The 18714-nt window shown below is 45.1% G+C and overlaps 1 protein-coding gene across 1 annotated transcript in view; it reads left to right on the forward strand.

Moving 5' to 3' along the window:
* Window positions 1-1325: 1325 nt before the first annotated feature.
* Window positions 1326-18714, forward strand: part of PARVG (parvin gamma) — a 352500-nt gene continuing 335111 nt past the window's right edge. The window contains exon 1 of the mRNA XM_086952730.1: window positions 1326-1530. The gene's annotated coding sequence lies outside the window, so the exon portion shown is untranslated. The remainder of the gene's footprint in view (window positions 1531-18714) is intronic.

Consider the following 18714-nt stretch of genomic DNA (forward strand, 5'->3'; position numbering starts at 1 on the left):
AGAGAAGGTTCGGGAAGCATGTGTCTAACCATCTTTTTTTGTAGAAAGTGGTCCCCAAAAAGTGCTCAGGGGTGCAGCAAAGAAATGCTCTTCCCAAGAGCCCTTTCTCGAGTAAACTCTTCACCAGCCTAATTGGCAGGAATGGGAACATTTGTAGAATACACAGACTGCTCATCTCCCAGGACTTGTAAATTTAAGTTTGGCCTTTCTCCCTGCTACCTGTACCTTTCAGGGGCGGTGTGCTGGCAAAAAGCACCACTCCCGCTTTTCTTACAGGGGGCCGATATATCAGCACTGCTGCAAAACCGGCCCACCAGGAAAATGCCTGGTGCCCACTACGGCCAGTGTGACCCTCTTTAAGAGGCTGTTCTGGTTATGGTCTAGCACCCAGTTAACTTGCAAGCCAGCTGGATCAAGTCTTGTAAACCTTGCTGCAGGACAGATTTCAGTCTGCCCCAATTCATTGGAGTTGGGTCCTCCATGGTGAGAAGCTGCTTAGCATAACTTGTATTTGTAAAGAGCACATTCATTCAAGGGTATCTTGGCACTGAATAACAGGTGTTTATTGTTACCCAGCTCAATGGCACTCATTTTATCGACCTCAGAATGATGAAAGGCTGAGCGGATCTGCTGGGATTTGATCCTGTGACCATGAGGGTGAACACAGACCCCTACAGTGGATGCATCAGTCTACTAAGCCACCAGATCCGGATGGAGCCTTTATGGGTCCCCAGCTCATGATGTTCTCATATTAATGAACTGACTCCACTTTACTGAAGTTTAATGAACTGACTCCAATTTACTGAAGTTTAATGAACTGACTCCAATTTACTTAGAAGTAGGAAATGGCCCCATCTTCCTCGCCACAGCAACGAGTCACGATGTTCCGCCATGGGCTGAGCCCTAAATGGACTAGGCACCAACATACCAGAGGTGGCTTGAGGCCTGTGCTCACCACTTTTCCTGCTATCACACAACACCGTATGTGCTTATAAATAAGTCTCTGGGCTATGTTTCACTACAAGTAAGGGCTAATGTGCACATAACGCAGTACATGCTATGAAAACTGCATACATTTAGGGAAGTATTTTCTGTTAAATGGCCTAAATCTGTCACAAACTGCTTTGAAGTTCATCTTGACAATGCTCTTGGTGCAGTGCCTCCACAGGCTTCTGTTTGTATTAATTGCATTGGGGATTGTTTTTTTGGTACAGGAAAGTGGGTGACATTAGCATAAACCACAAACAACGTCACTGCGGTGGCTTCCACCCAACCTACTTCTGAAGCGCCTCAGCTCATGAGGAACTGAGAACTCTATTTAAATTGTTTGCAGCAACCCCGTTTTTTCACATTTTTGATGGTTTCGTTTTTGAATTTCCCCATGCTACACATTTTCCTCAGTGTCGCAGAAAGAAGTTTCTTTTCTTCACTTCTGTCACTTGAAGACATTTTGAGAAAACGCTGTTCTGCCTTCATTTGTGATCGGGGAATCTACAGTACGTAAGACGGTTAAAACGGAAGCGTCCTGAGGTAAGTGTGGCAGGGCCTTCCAACTGGTCATTGTGTCGCTTTAAAAACGCGCCAAAACCTACGCTGAGTTTCAACCTTGGATTCTGTAGTGGTTTCATATGTGGATATGAAAATGCACCACTCAAAAAGTCACTCCCTCCCTCCATACACGGAATCTTGGCAACAATTCGAGGTGGGCAGGTCCTTTGTGCCCCTGCGCTCTTTCCTGCACGCACATAGCACAGCACAACTGCCGACGCCATTCTTCGTGTTTTGTTGTTACTTGGAGCGTGCTCAGGGTCACAAAAAGTCACATTTATTTATGTTGTGTACTTGCCGTCTAATAGTCAAAGAAGGAAACAACTTTAACGTTTATAAATACACACACTGAACAGTAATACACTGCAGGACACCACACTGGAAATATTGAATAGTCCTGCACATTAACATGTCAATTATTAAATGAAAAGCTTTGTCTAATTGCTCCCTGCTGCACTGTTGTACCTTCTTGCATCTCAGTTCACACATACTTCGTTTAACCATCAATATTTCTTTATGGCTTGTGCAGTTCAAACAGGCTTTGCAGGAAATGTATTTCCCTGATTACTATTTTGCAGTTCAATTATCTTGATGGAGACGCTAATTGGGAGATATAGAGGGAGACATGAAGACCTTTCATTGCTTACTTAGAAGAAAATGGTATTCACAATCAGCTTCCCTCACCACGGCAGGGGGTATTGGGTCAGTCCCCTACATCCATTGGCTGTTTTGCACTGTGAGTGACATCATTTTCCTGTTTATGCTCACACAACTAATTGAAAAAGAGTGCGCTTCAGCGCCAGGGGCTGCGGTGTGACAAGTCACTTTCATATTTTTGTATTTGTTTTCCAGGGTGATGTGCACATTGCACGTTAAAAAAAATGCACTCTTGCCAAAACCAGACCTATATTGGCTTTGCTAGTGCGGGTTCTGTTATATCTAAAATACCAAAGTTCATACTTTCTTTATCTAAAGAGTTTTAGTAGAGCTGCTCCTGTTGGGAAAACATACAAGGAGCTTTCGAAAATGCAAATAAAATTACATTAAATGTTCCTTATTTTCAGATTGATTACTGACCAATGTATTACTAGAGTCTACTGAATGTTGACTCGTCTTCTATTAGTAATTTCATGCATATGGAGATTTTATTGATTGGTTGTTTTGTGCACATTGGGCACAGAGTAATTTAGCGAGCTGCCATTTGGAAGAGAGTCGAGCTTGGCACAGCATGGAAGCTGGCACGAGGAGGCAGAGGGTGGCCTCTTTTCTCTTCCACATATCTGTTGCAACGATCTAGATCAGTGGTTCTTAACTTCTTGACTTCTGTGGACCCCAAATAATTACTTTTGGAATCCAGAGATTGCCACTAAATCATTATTAGAATCCAGGGAACCTCCCACCCATTATTTGAAGCCGGAGACCCCAGCCTAAGTAATTTCGATGATCTGAACCACATAAAACCCCCCCAGAAAGAAGCATTCATCAAACAAATGCACAAATAATGAAATGTGTTTTAATTGACAAACTAATAAAAAACAATGTTTTAATGGGAAGGTTTGAGCTTTCCTAAATTCCAATTAATATGAGGATAGCAACTTTTAGCCTTCAATTTTAAATTCCTTCATATTTACATAACATTTAAACATTTTCAATTTTACATTCTGCTTCTTTATTTATATACACTTTATTAATCTGTTAATAGGAGTTAATTTTCTAACCAGTTGCTGACCCCAGAGTAGGTGTCCGGACCACAGGTTAAGAACCACTGTTCTAGATCTACCAGAGACCTTTGGACAGCCAACCGATGTCTACTTTTGGCTTCCTTGCTCATAGTTTCAGAGATTCGCACACCTCAGGTTCGGCAAATCTCACCACTTCTAATGATCTTTCTATTTACTTGTATGATAGTCATATTTTCGAATTAAATGAAGAGCATAACACACCTCTCACTGACTGGCCATGTCCTTTTTCAACTGTCTTTAGCAGCACCCTCATACTTTAGTGCAAGTGAGGTCTTCCTTCCAAGGAACAAACTTATGAAAAACATTTGATTGACTGGGTCTCCATTAGATCAGAGCTCAACTACTTTATTTAATGAAGTCGCCTAAATGATTCAAAGCAACTTCTGTAAAATGGTAAGTTATTCCATACCTACTAGTATGCCTCAAGATTTAAACAAAGCTGTGATTACACAGCTACGCTAGATCCAAATTTCAGAGTTGCCAGCAAAGCTGCTGAACCATGTTCACAGGGGCGTAACACAGGCCCCCGCAACCCCTGCAGTGCAGAGTTGGCCCCAAGCTTTAGCGGTCCCCCTCATCCCAGCGCTTCGTCTGCACAGCCCCTGATAGAGTTCCATGGATGCCTTGAGGGGACCTAAGGCAAGACTCTGTGACTAGTTTGGTGCTCCGCACTTTCAGGACATAGCAGTTTGTGCCCAGTGCAGCACAACTAGGCACAGGGCCGGCTCTAGGCATGTGCAAGCTGTGCACCTGCACAGGGCCACCAAACCCCAGGGGCCACCACGCCAATATATATCCTTAATATATTAATCCTCTGAGGATGGATACATATTTGCGTGGTGGCCCCTGGCAGGGATTTGGCGGCCTCTGGCTCTGTTCCACTTCTAAACTCCCTGACCCCCTCCCCTCTTTACTGGCCTGCGCGCTCCGCCCCGCCCGGACCCCCTCATCTGGGCCCCCTACCTACGCTCCCTGCCCAGGGCCGCCATGAGCCTAGAGCCGGCCCTGCTAGGCAAACGACTAGAGGGCGGGTCCTCAGGCTCGAGCTGCTGCTGCTGTGGGGGGGAGGGCATATGCAGCTTCCACAGTGCCTGGGAAGGTGGATCCTGTCCCTCTTTTGCCTCCTGTCCTCCCGCTGCCCCGCGTGCTGTCAGCAGATGCGGCTGTCGCTCAGCGTCTGCAGAGTCCAGGAGGAAAGGCCTCTGCAGTACAACTGTGGGCAGGAGTGTGTGCCAGGAGGGACTAGTCTGGATGCGTGACACACACACAGCCCGCCCGGACCGGGCTACCATTGGTTGGTCCTGCGCTCGGTGGCCTTGACAATCATTGCACTACGCACTATGCCATGTATGTAGAGAGGCCCTGTGCCCTGCTCGGGGGATGTGGTGCAGAACTGCAGAACAGCAGAACAGCAGTTGCAGACTCCCAGGATAGCCCGGTCCGCATTATACAACCAAACTGGACGCTGTCTGGCTCTGCGGCCTCCCTCTTGGCGCCACGTTACATATAAGCGCACCCTTGTGTTTTGTTGGGAACTTCATTGGTGAAATATTTTTTTTACTTTCTTGTAAAATAAATATGCATACAGCTAATTTAGAGGAAATGCGCTTGTTGCTATGACAACGGCATCCGGTCTGTGCACCGCTCTGGTCAGCCAGGCTGCAAACAGTGAATTCCATTATTCTCGCCTCGGTGCCTAGTCTAATCATGAGTCCCACTCTGTGACTCTGGGCAATAGCTTGCTTAATCTCCACAACGACCCCAACAGCGCTGGGATGCCTGGCTTCACCTTGGGGTTGCCCAGGAGTGGACATTTCACAGGAAAAGCCAGGATGGGTTCCACAGCGGTATGAATACAGCGCTACGAGGCCTCCGGGTAGAAGTGCGCTACATAAATACTCTACATTTACATTTACATTACTCTAAAACGAGTCCTAGAGCCACTGTTTGATCTGGGGTTGGAGGCACCAGGCCTCTGGGCAAGAACTGGTGCTTCTTAGCGGCACCCATGGGCTAAAAGCAGGACTGCTCCCAGATTCGGTTCTACACTTTTCTCTGAGGAAGAGCGATTCTAGGTAGCGGGTGGTCAGCCGCCCTAGGGGCAGCTTCCTGCTCGTCGAGGTCACACGGTGCCTTTTCCTCCCTTACAGGCCTGTAAATGTTCCTCATCATGACGTGTCCGAGCCACGTGTAGCTTCTGGCTCTTCCGTGCTTCTTCAAGGACACAGGACCCCAGTGGATTGTCTCACACTTATGAACTTGTAGAACAAAGTATTTATTGTAAGTTCTGGCATATCTTTTAGTGGCTTCCCATTCTGAGGCATCTTCTAATCTACACTGTGAGGCAACCTCTTGTCCAGGAACGGTCACGTGACTCTCTTTATAGCATGGCAGGCGAGTGAGGGCAGGGGAGACTCATCCTCCTAGGTGTCCTCGCACTTTTCTCAACCTATCCGACTGTGACTCTTAGAACGAGGGATCAGCCTCCATAATGGAGGGGCGGGCTCAGGGAACGTAACACAGTCCCCTGTTGTGCGGCCGCCCCCAAGCTGCAAGGAGCCACCTCAGCACACTACTCGGGCCTGAGAGCTCCGGATTAAATCTAAAGTGGGCCCCTCCGTGTACCTTGCAGGGGGGCCCTCTCAACGTTCGTGAGAGAGCGCAATTTGAATGCAAAGTATATCGTAACCATATCTAGACGTATATGTCATAAACGTAGGAATGAAACGCATATCGTAATGTTAAGTTGGCGATTATAACATAAAAGCCAACGAATGAGATAACATGGTATAGGAAATGTAAATGTATTTACATGTTAAAATGCATTAGATTTAGAAGGCCCGTATACATGATGGGTAATGTAGAAATGCTTAGGAAATATAGAACGTGCACAGTAGAATTCGTGTACTTGTGTAACTTTAAACGGAGAAACGTGGATGAATGTATAAGGAACTTACATGACGATGTAACCAAGGAGAGTGCATAAGTTATACTCTACGCAATCGTATTCTATGTAGTATATATCCGATGTGAAATATATTCAAGTATAACTAAGTCAATTTGCTGAAGTACGAGTATATAAATGTATGCCAAAGGTTATACTGTGTAGAGGGTTTCTGTAGGAATGCTGGAAGAGTTTAGGTCATTTGTGTTTGTAACCTAACTGGTCAAGAGTTCGCAGGAGCATAGTCAAATGTATGTAATTTAGAGGGCTTGTAAAAGTCGTAAATAGCTTGATGTGGACGTGAGAGCCAAGAAGTCTAGCACTTGTTAGATTTAAGGTGACAATGCCGGACGGAGCTTATTGCTTGAACGTGAGGAGAGACACTTTGAATGTGGACTATGTTTTGACAAGACCATTCACAGGACCTAGCAGGGTCAAGTTAAGAGACATAGAGTTAAAGCCTTGTCTAAATTCATATGATACTCGATCTGAAAGGATCAATAAAAGTCGACGATGAGATGATGAAGATGACATCTAAGAAAAAGGTCAACTTAACGAACGACGCAAGGAGTGGACCAATGGAAGAAGCAGGAAGTTGACATCATCGGGGAAAGTCCGTGGTGGGCGTCAAGGGGCGTTCCACCCACACTGTGATTGTGTATTTTAGGGACAGCACCCCGGGGAGGAGGTAGCAATTGGGAGATTAGGAACAGCGAGACGAATTGCTCAGAGCAAGGGCGAAGGGTAGATGCCTTGAGCAGATGCGCTTAGACATCAGAGCGCAAGGGAGCAGTAGGCCGAGGACCCTTAGAGAGCGGATGGGTAGGCAGATAGGGTACTGCTTCTGAAACTTAAGATTTCCTTTAGAGGCTAAAGAGAGTTTGAACTTCTTTGGAAGTCAAACTGCTGACACCTTTTTAGGGAAGAAACTTGCGAAGTAGGGTTGTCACGTAGCATAGAGTAGGGACAGATTAACTTGATGATATTTTTTATCTTACTGCAGATGACGCAGAAGGAACCACTTCACACCGAAGCTTAAGCGGCTGATATTGTAACTGATTTTGTATTTTGTATACTTTGAGATTTTATCCTGAGTGGATTGTATCGCATTCAAAATTAACTTTATATAAAACTCTTAAAACTTTATCAGTTGTAAGTGGTTCTTCAGAGTGGCGTCAGTTAATGGGGTTTGTCTAACCAATGCGGGGGTGGTCTTTTCCTCAATGACAGATACGAGCGGTCCAAAACAGATGAATGGGATTCTTTATTAAATTTATCATAATCATAAATTGATATCAAAATCTCATTCCCCGCAGTTGGTAGCAGAATAATGATGGTTATCTTCTTGAGGAAGACGACCTAGGCCAGGTTAGTTTACCCCAAGGTCCCTAGTCATCGTCGACCAGAAGAAGAATCGCAGCCGAAGACGGTGCTGATGGTGCGTCAAGAGAAAAGCAGCAGAATCGGTCGAGAGTGAGTATAAGGGTCATGCGTTGTAAGATTGCGGTGTTTTATGTTGTTCCTGTGTTGTAATGTCAAGCGGAGTTGAATGCCTGTAGTGTGATTGGGGGAAGGTTGTGAGCGCGCGCAACCGGATGAAATCTTATGTCCAGAGGACTTAAGTGGTTCGGGTGTATCGAACACCCAGAGTAATTTGTCTACCATTGAAAGGGGGTCATGAGGTACCATTGATTTCCCGACAGACCGATGATAGGGGGAGCGTATGTGTGAGTGAATGAGTAGCGGACGCTGGTCGTACGTTTACTGTGTGTAAGTAACCTATCAGTTGAGGCAAGTGTCTGACCATAAGAGGAAAGACGCTGTGCCAGTTGAGGTAGCAATTACAGTTAGACTGTGGCCGTACAGTCAGAGAAAAGTGATCGCTTGGACGGAAGTAGTCATTTTTCAGTGTATGAATGGAAACGCATATGAAATCGTGAAACGAGTTGAGAAACGAGGGAAGCTGCTGAAGAAAATAGAAGTGACGTCAGCATAGAGCCGCGCTGAGATTGGTCGGTTGGCGTAGAACCGTGCTGGGATAGGCTGATTAGCGAGAGTCGCACAGGGATTGGTGGTTGTTATCAAGACGCAAATAAGTAAGAAATATCGTACGTTATCAAAATGAAGTGTTTTAAGGGTTTAGGAAAAATCTTTAAAAAGAAAAGGAGAAATTTATATGCCGGAGAAGAAGCTCCACCAGAAGGCACACCAGCATATCATATGGCAGTAAATGTAGGCTTACACTCGATATTATGGATTTCCGAGTGGCACAGGCTAACTGAAGGGCAAAAAGAACTGGCGTTTCCAAGATTTGGAACGTTTAAATTAGAAGTGTTGAACCAACTGAAGGCGACGATGCTTTCAATGAGACCTCTACCGAGGCCAACACAATTTGAAGCTCTTGGTGTGTGGTTTAGAACAGCACACGAAAGGGGCGTAAAGAGGCGCCAAGAAAGAGTGAGAAGATCGGTAAAGGCGGTGCAGGATGCTAAATGGGACGAGGAAGCTAAGAAATGGAGGGTGCAGAAGATAGAAGCGGACAAACTGTTCACCATGATAGAGGCTACGGGAGAAAGGAAACCTCTAGAACAGGAAGATGAGGAAAGCGAGTCGGAGGAGGATCTGATAGAGAGGCTATTGACAGACAGACCACCTCCATACAGTGGGGAACTTGCGAGTCCCATATTACCGCAAACGGACGGAGCTAGGTGGGGGGAGTATAAGTCGATCCCGGTAACAGAGTGGGACGCTAATAAGACTGAGGAAATACCCCAAACTAGTTCTGAACAGAGAGTAGTGGGAAGATTTGTGGTCCAGAAGGTGCCGGAGACGCAATGCGCTAGGTCATACCAAATGCCGGACGCTTTGCAGGTCCCGGTCACCATAGGCCCTATTGTGTCAATCTACAACCCGGAAGGGGTCCAGCAGGAGGAACAGGCACGATGGGACAATGAAAGAGCAGAAGAGGAGAATAGGAATGCCACAATGAATTCCCACAGGCAAATACGAGCACCAATAAGTCGGAGTACCCCATTAGATTCCGCAACGGGTCCCAGGGTAGAACAGGGAGGTCGAAGAGGACCAATGGATTTGAGGGGTCCTAAACCAAAAACCCATAAGGAATTAAGGGAATACCTGAGAGAATGGGACGCTGCCGAAGAGGCTCGGAATAAAAGTTTAGAAACGGGATCCGAGTGGAGAGAGCAGGACAACAGGATTCTCTCTCATTGTGGAGCTGGTGAAAGCAGCCCCGAGTGGGAGAGAGGAAGTCAAGAAAGCAGAAGAGATACTTATCCTACTGATAACAGCAATAGGCTAATGTGCGAAGACAGAAGTGCAGGGTGTGGCGAAGTGCCTCGCGTCACCTTCAGTGAAGGGGAACATAGGACACAGGAGTACCGGAATACCTTCAGGTGCACACACCATGCCCCAGGTGAGAATGTGAGACATTGGAGTCACGGAAACATGGAGAGTCGCGAAGCGTCTCGACATGCATCCGGGGATAGTGGTCGGAGTCATGAGAACCTAGGGAGTCGCGAAACGTCTCGCCATGCATCCGGTGATCACGAAAGAGATCACGGGAACACGGAAGACCGGCGAGGGCCTTTCATATTATTAAGCGACACCAGACAACAAGCAAGTTATAATGGGTTAGAACAGAACGGTGGATCCTATCTCACATCCGGAGAAACCGAGCCTAAAAATCGGAACATAGGCTTGGGGGACGGAGCATTGTTCCACCATACCCCGCGCAAAGATGGAAAGGCTTGGGATCTAGAGGGGTGGGAACGAAGAGAAGAGGGGAAGACTCCTCATAACTCACCTGTGCTCAGGCGTAGGGCGCATAGTGGAGGTGAGAGAGATATGAGAGAAGAACATAGAACTGAAATGCTGAAAGCGGAAATAAAAGCAAAACGGCTTGACGTAATGAGTTTGAAGGCAGATCTGGATGAATTGATTGATGGTACAGTGCCATTAGAGAGATTAGCCTCGTATACACCAGATGAGATACTGTTCCTATCCAAAGATATTACTCGAAGAGCGAGGTCAGCTCATGAGAACTTATCTAATTTGGCAAACAGGTACATGGTAGACCTGTCACGAACTAAGGCTTTACAGAGTAACCATAGGCTAACTTGCACGGATCAGGATTTGGATGATCGCAGAACGATCGCGCTGAAAGTACACATAAGGGAATTGATCGTAAGTATCAGAATATGGAGAGATCTAGATAGATGGGAGGAAAGATGGTCCAGAAAGGGCTCTGTCAGACGGAGTGTGCTTGAGGAGTCCCAGGACACAGGCTTGATGCGAATGGAAGCCTTCCCTTTGCGAGAAATCGCGAATGGAAGCTACGTTCATGTGCCCTGGAGTAGGGGGGATTTGGCGGCATTCACCAATTCCTTCCCAAAGCTTAGAGATAATCCCGTCGAGTGGTATAAGCAGGTAGAGAGATTTGTGAAGATCTCGAAGGTACTGTGGATCGATTTGAACACACTGTTCGATATCGTAGTACCCGGAGATTTGTGGACGGCGTGCAAGCTCAGTGTTGAATGGCCTACTTGCGAGCCTCCGAGAGATACCCGGACGAATGGTCCATCAGTCAGAGTCATGGAAAAATACGAGAGAGTAATAACATGGCTAAAAGAGAAAGTGCCGGTGCAAGACATAGACTGGGTAAAGATAGATCGAACTACTCAGGAGCCGAAAGAGACAGTTCATGAGTTCTATGAGAGATTACTGAAAGCATTCAAGCAGTACAGCGGGTTAGATGTGATGGATCCCAAGGACATAGGACAGTTTGTTTCGAAGTTTGTCCTCGGATTAAGACCAGAAATATGTCTAATGATCCAGCAGCATCTGATCTGTTGGCAGAACAAGCCTTTGGATGAAATTCTGAGGTATGCAAGGTACTGTAGTGACGAGATAGACTCTAAGGCAAAGAAGCTTAAAGAAAAGTTAATGCTAGTGCAAATGCAAGCTGCTGGAAAGGATAAACAGCGGCAACAGGGAACAGGGACGCAAGCAAAGAAACAGAATAATCAGAGCAGAGACGAGGAAGAAAGACCGAGACCGAGAATGGATATCGCGACACTGAAAAAGACAACAAGATGCCATCAGTGTAATGAGGTGGGACACTGGCGACGCGAGTGTCCTTACAATGTTGAGTCAGGAGAATTAGAGCAGGAGGAGGAAGAGGTTCAGAACAACGTGGTTAAGGGAGCCACAGTCCCGAAGGGCAAGTTTGTCAAAGGGGGGACTCAGACTCCTCGAGCCCCGTTTCCTCAACCACCTCGCATCTCAAACGGAGGGAAAACCTACAGACAGATGCCATTGTTTGTAGGAGGAGAGGAATGCTACTACGTCGATCCTCTTACAGGGCAGCGGGCGAGTAGGGAGGAAGATTGTACTCTAGGAGCCGCCTTGGAGGTAGATCAGAGAGGACCATACGTAGAGGCTGAAATAGCGGGATGTCCTACAACCTTTTTGGTGGATACGGGGGCCACTCGATCCACGTTGAGATCGGCGGTAGTCCCGGGTCTGCCAATATCAGGAGAAACGGTTCAGGTGGTAGGAGTCGCGAACAAAAGGATGACAAATCCCTTGACCGAACCAGTGTCAGTAAGGATAGGGAATTACAGTGACGAACATCAGTTTGTGATCTGCGATTCTAGTCCTGTGTGCTTATTAGGGAGAGATTTGCTGTGCAAACTGAATTGCACGATACATTGCACACCTGAGGGGGTAGAAGTGCAGACCAATGATGAGGACGCTGATTTTAAAGTCGTAAACTCAAAGGAGTGTGTGGAACTTTATCCTACCTTAACAGTGGAGGAGCTTCCACAAGACTTGAGAGAGAAAGTCTCAGCTGAGGTATGGGATTTTACTGGGGAAGAAATAGGATTGATCAAAGGAGTGGAACCGGTAAAAATCTTGGTAGGACCCCATGCTGAGTATCCAAGAACACCACAGTATAAGCTAACGCCAGAGACGATTGCAGGGATCAAGCCTGTGATCGAATCCATGATTAAGCAGGGAATACTGAAGGAGATCGTGGGTAGTCCATGTAACTCCCCGATCATGGGTTTGCAGAAACCTAGTGGAAAGTACAGGATAGTGCAGGATCTTCGAAAAATTAATAACATTGTTGTCTCATGTTGTCCAGTGGTACCGAATCCATCAGTGATATTATTTCAGATACCGTTCCAAGCTGAATGGTTTACCGTGATAGATTTGTGCCAGGCTTTCTTTTCGATACCGTTAGACGAAGAGAGCCAGTATCTTTTCGCTTTCAAGCTGGAAGATCGCGTTTTAACATGGTGTCGTATCCCTCAGGGGTATACAGAGAGCCCATCGATCTTTAACCAGTTATTGAAACGAAATCTTGAGAGTCTAGTACTGCCCAAGAGTTCAGTTCTGGTCCAGTACATAGACGACCTCCTAGTTGCGTCAGAAACTGAGGAAGCTTGCAGAGAAGATGCCATCACCTTGTTAAATCACTTGGCCGAGAACGGACACAAGGTGTCTCCAAGTAAGTTGCAATATTGTAAGACTGAGGTGCAATACTTGGGCCACAGGATTGAAAAGGGAAAGCGGAAGGTGTCTCCAGACAGAATAGAGGCGATTATGAAAATGAACGCGCCTACGACACAAAGAGAAGTCAGGATGTTTCTAGGCATGGTCGGTTATTGTCGACAGTGGATAGCAAACTTTTCACTGAAGGCTAAACCGTTATTACAACTGACGCACAAAGGAGTAAGTGATCCGGTACCATGGGACAAAGATTGTTTGATGGCGTTTTTGCAGCTGAGGGAGGACTTATGCCGTGCCCCGGCTTTAGGAATGCCAGATTACACTAAACCTTTTTTGCTTTACTGCTGCGAGAGAGAGGGATGCGCTTTAGCGGTATTAGCACAGGTCCATGGAGATGCGCGCAGGCCAGTGGCGTACTTTTCGGCTACATTAGATCCAGTAGCCGCAGCGTTGCCCGGATGTCTCAAATCCGTAGCTGCAACGGGTGTCAGCATTGAACGATCTGAAAGCGTAGTTATGGGACATCAGTTAGAAGTGTATGTACCACATTCTGTAGAACTGTTAATGACCAGGACTAAGACTCAGCATCTGACGAATAGCAGGCTCACACGCTACGAGCAGGTCATACTGGCTGCCGAGAATGTGACCCTAAAGAGATGCTCTGTCTTGAATCCTGCAACCTTGATGCCACTTCCGAACGAAGTGGACAATGAAAATTGTACAGAGCATGACTGCCTCGATGTGACTGAACTATGTACCAAACCGAGACCTGATATCGTAGATGAGCCATTGACAGACCCAGACGAAATTTTCTTCGTTGATGGTTCATGCGTAAGAAACGATGTCGGTCAGCTGAGAGCAGCTTATGCAGTATGCACGATTACCAGAGTTATAGAAGCCGCTTGCCTGGAAGGAGTACACTCCGCACAGGTAGCTGAAATTGTGGCTTTGACTCGTGCTTGCCTAGCAGGCGACAGACTTCGAGTCACTATATACACCGATAGCCAGTATGGTTTCGGCGTAGTTCATGATTACGGGCAGTTATGGTCTCAAAGAGGTTACATGACCTCCTCGGGTTCTCCTATTAGGAACGGAGAATTCGTGAAACTACTGTTAGAGGCTTTGCAAAAACCTATGGCCATAGCTGTGGTCAAATGTGTAGCACATACAAAAAATATGGATTTTGTATCACTAGGAAACAAATACGCAGATGAAGTAGCGCGTTACTGCGCAGAGCAGGGATATTCTCACACTGATGCAAAAGTGGGGGGAATCCAGGAAAGAACTGAATTGACCATGTTGTTAGACACTGTGGATACATGGGATGAATTGAGAGCTGTACAGGAAAATGCACCAGATGATGAGAAAAAGGGCTGGGAAACAGCAGGGTGCGAAAAAAGTGAGATGAATTTCTGGGTTTCTGCCGATGGAAGGGCAGTTTTACCAAATGAACTCATTAGTCCAATGGCAAGGAAATTGCATGGATCAGCACACATAGGAAGAGATGCTATGGTGAGAGTATTCAGACAAACGTGGTTCAATCCCAAGTTTAGAGTAGCGGCAGAAGCAGTGTGTCAGCGATGTACGATCTGTCAGCAACTAAATGTGGGTAAGAGAACACCAGTTACATTGAGTCACATTGGGAGGTCTGGGGGGCCTTTCAATAGGATGCAGATTGACTTCATAGAAATGCCTCCATGCAACAGACTCAGATACGTTTTAGTGATTGTCTGTATATTTTCTAGATGGGTTGAGGCTTACCCTACACGTAGGTGCGATACACTTACAGTAGCAAAATTGTTACTGAGAGAGTTGATACCGAGGTTTGGGGTGCCATCCTCTTTGGAATCGGACAGAGGAACTCATTTTAATAGCGAAGTGGTGAAGATGCTGTGTTCAGCTTTGAATATCGATCAGAAGTTACACTGCAGCTACCGACCAGAAGCTTCAGGGATTGTAGAGCAAATTAACAGTACTATCAAGTCCAGACTGGCTAAAGTTTGTTCATCGACATCCCTGAGTTGGCCAGACGCACTTCCAGTAGTTCTTATGAGCATACGTAGCACACCTGATAGAAGAACAGGCCTCTCTCCACATGAAGTGCTAATGGGGAGAGCTATGAGATTGCCATCGGTTCCGACTGCAGCGCTAGTGAACATCACAGACGATTTGATCTTGGACTACTGCAAGGGACTATCTGATGCCGTTAATTCTGTGTCCCTCCAGGTCCAGGCTGCAGAGGTTCCATCAGTACAAGATTTGTGCCACGACCTGAGTCCAGGAGACTGGGTCCTGGTGAAGAAGCATGTCAGGAAGAACTGCTTAGACGTGCGTTGGCGAGGACCGTTTCAAGTCATACTTGTAACGAATACCGCAGTGAAGTGTCGAGGTCTGCCAAACTGGATACATGCCTCACACACCCGAAGAGTGCCAACACCTCCAGAAGACACAGCTCCTCTCTCGGATGAGAATCCGCCGGGAAGCGGAGAAGCCATAGAGGGGGAAAGCCAAGCTGTGGAGGTGATCGAAGAAGCTGAAACTGTGTTGGATCAGGGCGACGAAGGTCAGGACACTAGTGGGACCGAAGTCGCCTCAGGAGAAGAAAGTAATTGGGAGTCCGACACAGATATCGAGCAAATTGAGAGTGACCAAGAGACGGGTCCTGGAACAAGGAGCGGAAAGACGGAAAGCAACGAAGCTAGTTGGCCGGAGAGAAGGAAAAGGCCAAGTTCGGAAAGGAAAAAGGAAAGAACTCTTGCCCCGATCGCTGAAGAATCGGATCAGGAGGAAGAAACGACAGACTCAGGAACTGAGAGTCCACGAAGATCGAGAAGGGTACGCGTGCCCTGCAGAAGGTACGCCACCCCAGAGTGGACTTATCTAGCAGATGTATTGGGGACAGAAATCTGGGAGAGTGAAGGGCGTGAAAATAATCGATCTCGATCCATTTGTGGCAGTGGAGATATGGATGTTGGCGCCTGGACTCGAGACTGAGGGGTTACTGACTTTCACACTTCCCATACCCCCACGTTTGAGTAAAATTCAAGATCTAGTGCTAAAAAGATTACAGTTTCCAACAGCTGGTCAGCAAATGACAGAAGAAGAAGAAAAAGTTATTCGCTTTGAACTATTGATTATTGTTGTGAAAGCTGCAGGTCCGAAAATAATTGTTGATGCATAAAGACTTTTGTACGTATATTATAAAGAAGAAGATAACCTAGCACCGAGTGGAAAGAAGAATAAAAATAGGGATTACATTTAGAGGACGGAGAAGGGTTAGGGTTGTCTGCGGCTAAGAAGAGAAAAAGACATTGTGGTAAAAAGATACCTGTTGATAAAAAGCACTTTAAAGACTGTGAAAGCAAACAAGCAACCAAAGACTGGAAAGAGAATTTTCGCTAGAGAACGAGGTACGCTGTTTTGATAACATGGAGAACGGCAACCCAAACAGAAAAGCTAGATGTATAGTAGGTACACTGATAGCAATAGTGATATTTCTCATAATCATAGTAGTAACGATATCTTACATGACAGGACCTGAGAATGATAAAAGAATAGCAAATGTAAAAATTGTAACGACTTTGAAACCTGCTCTCGTGGGAAAGAAGGAGGAGAGCAATGTTATACGTGAAAAGGCTTTACTTACAGATGAAGCTCGTAGATTACACATAGATGAGTCACAGGGAAACTTTAGGTCAAATGCATATGCTAAATTATTGTACGAATATATCGATGCCATGGAGGCCAAAGATTGCTACGTTTGTATGCAATTGCCGGCTTCTGTAGACGAAGGCATTAGATATCACCATCTCCCATTGACTTATGGGATAACATGTAGTTTACTGCTTAGTATATTTTATGGTAGAGAAGGATTTGAGTACTACTTTTCAAATTATGATTCGGTACTGCCTGAAGTTCCGAATTATAAGCAGATGAATAAGTGGGACTACTACAAAAAGGAGGATAGACTAGCTAAATTCTTTCTTCCTTGGGACACATTAGATACATCATATGCACGTAGAAATAATCTGACTTGCAAAGTATCAGAAGTAGAGAAAAGGTTTATAGCACAAGTAGATGACCGATGCAGACGGCAGAAGATTCTAAAAATGTCAGGACAATGGAAAATAGATTGGACAGAAGAAGAGAAGGCACATAAAAAGAAAGGTAGCAATGGTCCAATAGCCTTGGATAGAACGCAGAAAGGAAAGTTATGTTTAGCTCGAAGCAAAACGTATTATGAGAGTGAATTTGTAGGTGAAGTTAGTTGCGAGCACTCTTTTAAACTAGAGTACTACACGAAAGATTTTATGAAAGGAATGCAAGCTATTCCGAATGTGTATTTTGTATGTGGGAGAAATGCCTATGTAAAACTGCCTGACAATTGGTATGGTTCGTGTTACTTGGCAATTGTCTTCCCCAAAATATATCATGCAAAGGATTTAGCGATCATAGAAGGAAAGGCTTCGAGGAGAACGAAAAGGGAAGTAGGAGATGCAGAAGTAGTAGGAGATGTATTTGGAGCGATGTTTCCATTGTTAGGTTTGATTCTTAACGATGTTAAGATTAGAAGATTAGCGACAGTCGTAGATAGATTGTCTGCTAGTACTGCAAGATCATTAATGTTAGTAGAGGGTGAGATGCAGTCGATTAGAGCAATGGTTTTACAGAACAGACTTGCTTTAGATGTGATATTAGCAAAAGAAGGCGGAGTTTGTAAAGCTTTGAAAGTTCAGGAATGTTGTACTTATATTCCTCATAATTCAAAACCACTTGAGAAAGTCATACAGAACATTACACAGATTCATCAAGAAATTGAAGATTTATCAAAAGTAAATGTTTGGGAAAAAGTAGGAAATGGAGTGGGAAAGGTTGGAAGTTGGTTTGCTAATCTAGGCAAAAGTATAGTTTGGTATATTTTAAAGCCTGTATTAATAGTATTAATTTGTATAATTACATTATTAGGATTAGTAAAATTGTATAAGTGGTATAGGTCGAACCAGTTACAAAGATCGATGAGAGACCAAGAAAGGAGACTAGCTGTTCTACAAGATCAACAGTATAAAAGTCTGAGAACACTTGAATCGATAAAAAGAGGAACTGATGTAACTAGTTCGGTATAAGTGATGTATTCAAATTGCTTTTAGTGATGACTCCTAAAAGTCATCAAAGGGGGGAACTGAGAGAGCGCAATTTGAATGCAAAGTATATCGTAACCATATCTAGACGTATATGTCATAAACATAGGAATGAAACGCATATCGTAATGTTAAGTTGGCGATTATAACATAAAAGCCAACAAATGAGATAACATGGTATAGGAAATGTAAATGTATTTACATGTTAAAATGCATTAGATTTAGAAGGCCCGTATACATGATGGGTAATGTAGAAATGCTTAGGAAATATAGAACGTGCACAGTAGAATTTGTGTACTTGTGTAACTTTAAACGGAGAAACGTGGATGAATGTATAAGGAACTTACATGACGATGTAACCAAGGAGAGTGCATAAGTTATACTCTACGCAATCGTATTCTATGTAGTATATATCCGATGTGAAATATATTCAAGTATAACTAAGTCAATTTGCTAAAGTACGAGTATATAAATGTATGCCAAAGGTTATACTGTGTAGAGGGTTTCTGTAGGAATGCTGGAAGAGTTTAGGTCATTTGTGTTTGTAACCTAACTGGTCAAGAGTTCGCAGGAGCATAGTCAAATGTATGTAATTTAGAGGGCTTGTAAAAGTCGTAAATAGCTTGATGTGGACGTGAGAGCCAAGAAGTCTAGCACTTGTTAGATTTAAGGTGACAATGCCGGACGGAGCTTATTGCTTGAACGTGAGGAGAGACACTTTGAATGTGGACTATGTTTTGACAAGACCATTCACAGGACCTAGCAGGGTCAAGTTAAGAGACATAGAGTTAAAGCCTTGTCTAAATTC

The sequence above is a fragment of the Lissotriton vulgaris genome, chromosome 1_2 (assembly GCF_964263255.1).
Source record: "Lissotriton vulgaris chromosome 1_2, aLisVul1.2, whole genome shotgun sequence".
NCBI classification, from domain to species: Eukaryota; Metazoa; Chordata; class Amphibia; order Caudata; family Salamandridae; genus Lissotriton; species Lissotriton vulgaris.